General features: G+C 38.5%; 1 pseudogene; it reads right to left on the bottom strand.

Annotated features, from left to right (window-relative positions):
* Positions 1–1,528: 1,528 nt before the first annotated feature.
* Positions 1,529–2,170, bottom strand: LOC114311000 (endoglucanase 6 pseudogene; annotated as a pseudogene).
* Between the last annotated feature and the right edge of the window lie 3,788 nt (positions 2,171–5,958).

Below are 5,958 nucleotides of genomic sequence, written 5' to 3'. Positions count from 1 at the left end.
AGAAGACACTGTATGGCTCGTGTCAGACCGCTGTAGAAGACACTGTGAGGTCGTGTCGAACCGTTGTAAAAGACACTGTATGGTTGTGTCGAACTGTTGTAGAAGACAATGTGTAGTCGTGTTGGACCGTTGAAGAAGACACTGTGTGGTCGTGTCGGACCATTGGAGAATACACTGTATGATCGTGTATATAAGCTGCCCAAAGATATACATGTATATATATATCACGCCCTCAAAAGTCGTGCCCTCAAAAGTTGTTTCCAATACATTAAAAGTTGCGCATGACACTGTGGCTTCGAGTGTCGCGCGATTCACGTGGCTCTCGCTCCCGTTTGTCGTCTTCGTCTCTTCACTCTCTATTTAAATTGAGATTGAGGCTGGATATTTAAATCGAGATTGAGGCTGGATAGAGGCAGTACAAAACAAACCATTCTGAAATATTTTCGTTCTCTAATAACTACAAACCTTTTCTGACATTCCCTGAAACACTCTACTTCTCTGAAACACTCTGCAACCCTTGACATAACATGGCCTCTTCTTATCGTGGTTCGCTCACTTTTTTTCTTGACCTGAATGAGTCCACAATAGAGATAACCGGTTCTGTCGCCCTTGAAGCGCAACCAAGCGCCCTTGGACCGAGTACAGTTGCCTTTGCTTTATTGAACTTTCCAATACTGTCAGTGGATCAAATAATGGCAGCGCAAACGGACATTGAAGCCAACCATTTTATGCTGAAGTCGTGCTTGGAGACAGTGACTGCGGTCTCTAAGTTGTCGCATCGGCTACAAAATAGAACTAGTGAGGTGCACTAGTTAAATGCCCAACTCGCTCTGCTCCAGATCATGTATAAGGATGCGTGAGCAGAGATATGCGTACTAAAGGTGAAAAACAAGGAGCTAAAATGGAAGGCCAAGGTTATGTTCCGATTCGGAGGTCCGCCGTATGCTGCATTTGAGGAGCAGCGGGGAAGCAACGTGCTCGGTGGACTGGGAAGCATGGAGGCAGGGCCGTCAAGGGACGCCTAAGGCGGAGGCAAGAGGAAGAGAGCAATGGAAGAGGCGAAAAAGTAAGGTCGGTGTTTGTGGTTGGTGGTTTTGTTTTGTTTTGTTTTGTTTTTTTTTTCTTTTTTTTTTGTTGTTTTGATTTTTGTGTGTAATGAAATAAAACAAAAATTTGAAAAATGAGAAGTGGTTTGAATCTGTGGACTGGTATTGCGTACTATAATATATTATGATAGTGTGGTGGGAACAAGCCCACGAGGTGACAGTTGGTACACCACATATTCAAAAGGTAGTGAAGTAGATGATTATCAGTGAAAATTCAAAAGTCGTGGAGACAGCATAATGCAATAAAGAATGTGATGATGGAGGGTGATGCGGCTGAGGAGAGCACAGAAGGAAGGGAAATTCACAGACGCACCAATGGCAGAAGTTGGTGGCGGTGATGGTGCCATTGTGAAGAGGGTTTTGCTTAGAGCTGCTGTGTCCACTAGTGCCATGAAGAAGGCCAGTTTCCGGCGAGATCGGCGTCAGATCGAGGCCAGATTCACCACCGACCGAACGCTCTCAACCGAGTCGGAGTAGACATGGAGGAGGAAAGAGGCATTGGTAACAAACTGCAAGTTGTTCCATCTCTGAATGAAAATAAGGCCACCGAGAGTCTTCTGAGCGTTGCGAGTGCCCTTTCCAAGAAATGAACACATGAAAAACTCTGCTTTCTGCTTGTACTGCTCAAACACCGGTGCATAGTGACCGGCTCTGCCTCCCATTAGAAGCTTGGCAACAAGAGTTTGAACACCAGGATACCTGACATCCCATCCGAACTCGGTCATGACCCAACCGGTTCCACCAAGAGAATCACCATTGTTGCCAAGGTAGCTCAAGTAGTACTGGTTGTTGGTAGCCTTGTACAACCATGCAGCAGCCCATAGTAACTCATCTTCGTATCCACTGACAGAACGGTAGTACTTTTGAGCCACGGTGATGCTGCTGTCATATTTGCCCCTATACTTGTCCGCAAACTCGAATAGCTGCTGGGCGTGGATTTGGCATAGGAGGGGTTGTGGTGGCGGAAGACGAAACTTGAGATGGTGTGGTTCCGGTTACTGGAGCAGGCTTTGGCTGGGTTTTAGGAGCTGGAAAGGTCACTGGAAGGAGCTGGTTGTAGCCATGTTGGGAGTATTTAGCAGCTCAATTGTGTTGCCGCCGAAAGAGCTGGTGGCGGCCGGAAGCAGGACGGTGTCGCCGAAGATAATGGCGATGACGCTGGTGAAGCGATTTCTGGACAGCAATCAATCGGCGGTGTCCATGCAGATCGGAGACGATGTTCAGTTAGCCTATACTCATCACAACCAGTCTCCTTTACAGCCCAGATCATTTGCAGTGAAGGATGAGATATTCTGCTTGTTTGAGGGAGCACTTGACAGATCATTTGCAGTGAAGGATGAGATATTCTGCTTGTTTGAGGGAGGACTTGACAACTTGGGGAGCTTGAAGCAGCAATATGGGCTAGCCAAGTCTGCAAATGAGGTCGTTCTGGTCATTGAAGCTTACAAGGCGCTTCGTGATAGAGGTACATATTGGACAATTTTCACTGTATTTAAATTAATTAATTTTGTTTGGGTATTTAACAATAAACAAAATATAAAAGAAATAAAGAAAATGGAAGAAAATTGTTTAATTACAAAAATCAAATTAGAAACAGAATTAAATAAATAAAACAAGATTTTATTTTGTTACAAAAACAAAATTAAAATCTGATTTAAATAAATAATAAAAACAGAAAAATAAATAAATAATTTACTTGATTAATATCATGAATATTATTCTGATCAAGTTCAGTGTTTGACACTGTGTCCTTAAGATAGATTTGTCTTCTCCTCGGTGCTTTCAGAATGTGGATGTTTATCTCCCAGGATGAAATGATCAACTACAAACAATAGCAGCACCACAAATTGTTTGCCTAACGAACACACTAAGTGTTTATACTCTTTCTCACAAAAATTAAATGCAGTAAAATGAAGAACACATTTGCAGAGGTGAAGTACGAAATTTTTGAATGTAAAACATCAAATGAGGGTTGTCCTATTTATAGATGTATTGGTGGCTACAGCTTTTGAATTAAACAGGTGCAAACCTGTTTGAACAGGTATGAAACCTGTTTGGTTTTGAATTAAATAGATTTAAATCTGTTGGGTTCAAAATCCAAACAGATAAAAACGGGAAGGGACCTGTTTGGGTGTACAGAAAAACCGGATCAGTTTATTTCCGGAATTAATTTGAATTCTGGATTTTATTTTTTTAAAAATAAAATTAAATTCAAATATTTTTGAAGCCCAACCCAATCTTAAACCGCGCCCAAGCCCAGCTAGACGGACGGCGGCGCGCGTGCGTGCGTGTGGTGATTTTTGGGTCCAATGGGTCTAGCCCATTTTTCCCATAGCCTCCCTCTCTAAAACACTTGGGTACCCCTTGGGGCACACCCCAAGTTCCAATCTCATGCTTTATAAACTCATTCAAAACTTCCCACCAAATCAATGTGGGACAAGCCTTATTCAAACCTTTAAGGATTTTCCATCAAAACTCCATTTTTATGGAGCATACTTTGGCTTCAATTTTTCATTCACTCGGTAATAGTTTTGAGCAACCAAATATACCACGTGAATCACAACGCGATATAGAAGGCGTTACCACTTTGACCCGCGAAAATCAACGCTCGGGTCTGACCTAAATAATAGACCAAAGTTAGGAAAAAATTCTGATTTTACCCAAAATTTTCCAACCATTTCCAATAGCAAACACGTTTGTCGCTCAGAAGAAGAATTTGAAGGTTATTGATGTCGATGGCTGTGTAGAAAACTCCAGCGGGCAGCGAAGGTAAGGTTGTCGGCCCACTGCTCGTCGGTGAAAAAGAAATATAGGCCTAAATCTTATAACTCTGATACCATGTTAAATTAATGTATAGAGAAAGAGAGAGAATTGTGTATTAATGGATATTGTATATTGGATGTTTGAATAGGTACACACACTCCTTTATATAGGAGAGAAGATGCTATGCTACATGATGCAAACACCATCATGGGAAAGTAGTCGAAAGGAACTGAAAGCAAATGCACTATCTGCACTATCTAATACATATTATAATACTAACACATACGCTATCTAATACATATTATAATACTAACACATACGTTACCAAAACAATCAAACCAAATGTCACTGCAACTAAGTGAAGTGTAACTTCCATTTTTAGTAGCAAAAACTAGTAGTAGTAAAATTTGGTGTATGTGAACAAGAGAGAGATACAGAGGAAGAGCTTTTATGAGTTGATACTAGTGAATCAATCTAAGCAAAAACATCTAATGAAGTCAGTAGTAAGTATTTGCAACGTCGACATAAAACTTATAATTTCCAATTAACAACCAATTATGCAACTAGTTTGATTACAGAGCTTTCGAAAGCCTTCAGTATTATTATTATTTTTAATTGATGAAAATAAAATTTATTGATGTAAAAGATATGAGTAGAAGATTAGATACATCACAAGTACATCAACTTTCAGCATTAGTTTAGGACAAAATTCAATTATTGTTGTGGGGAAAAGGGTAGGTATCATATGTAAATTATGATATTTGTGAGTTTGATTATCTGAAATGTCATAATTCAATTCTACGAGTATTGTAAGTAAAAGAAAAAAAAGAAGAAGTTATAACCATAAAATGAGATATAATCAAAAAAATTTGAGATCATAGTTAAAATAATATTATAACTAACATTATAATGTGTCATAGCTAATATCACTATAGGTCATAAAGGAATGTCATAAGAGTCATAACCAATGGTGCATAGTATTACCCTATTGTTAGGAGTATGATAACGGTACTCTTATTATTATTTTGGGCGTGATCTAAACCATATAAAATCTTATATTATTACTCTATGTAAAGTCTTAAAATATCCTAGGATTATAAAAGGTTGTAGACAAATCCAAATTTTGTTCAAAAGTAAAATTTGCTTAATCAACCGCACAACAATATAATAGTGTACCAATTGATTGTTAGAATAATTAATGATAGGCATGGGTGGGACAAACACATCAAATCATGAGCTATTCTCATGCTCTTCCCCTTACGTTTTTCATTCTTTTAGTGGAATTCAAAAGCTAATGGGAATTATCTAAAATAATAAATCTGTTGTTAACTCCACCAAATATATATATATATATATATGTATATTACAAAAAACGCCAACAGCATCAACAACACAATGTGGGTAATACTGTAAATGAACTTATGATCTAAGTATATCACATCATATTATAAATAAAACATGGTATATAATAGTTAAACTTAACGTTAATGGCTTGGCTTGGGATTTGTATTTGATTGGCTAATGTATGTGCAAACCTAATTTAGAATGTGTGTTTTAAACAATGGTGCTTATATTCTAATCTTTTTTTTAATTAGTGTAATTTTGTTATATTGCTTGTACTGTATTATTCATTTATAAAAAAATTGATATAGAGAGAAATTATATAAATTGATATAGAGAGAAATTGTATGTATTATAATTGATTGATATTATTGATTGATATTATGTTGTATATTACAATTCCTATATATAGAAGAGAAGATGGTAGTAGGTGTAGGTGGTAGTGGAGGTGGTAGGTGGAGTGGGTGGTAGTGGTAATTTACATTTACACAATTTACATTAACAGCCCCCCTCAAACTCAAGGAGGATAGGCACTAGCCAACTTGAGTTTGGAGAGAGTAACAAAACAGAAAAATAAACTGATAAATAAAATAAAACAGGATAGGAGACACGGTATTGTCGTGTTGGACCGTTGTAGCAGACACTGTGTGGTCGTGTCAGACCGCTGTAGAAAACAGTTTATGGGGTCATGTCGGACCGGTGTAGAAGACAGTTTACGGGGTCATGTCGGACCGTTGTAGCAGACAGT

The sequence above is a fragment of the Camellia sinensis genome, chromosome 8, assembly GCF_055761805.1.
Source record: "Camellia sinensis isolate YWXY chromosome 8, ASM5576180v1, whole genome shotgun sequence".
Taxonomy (NCBI): Eukaryota; Viridiplantae; Streptophyta; class Magnoliopsida; order Ericales; family Theaceae; genus Camellia; species Camellia sinensis.
The sequence above is the reverse complement of the archived record's forward strand: the minus strand, read 5'-3'. Positions and strand labels throughout refer to the sequence as shown.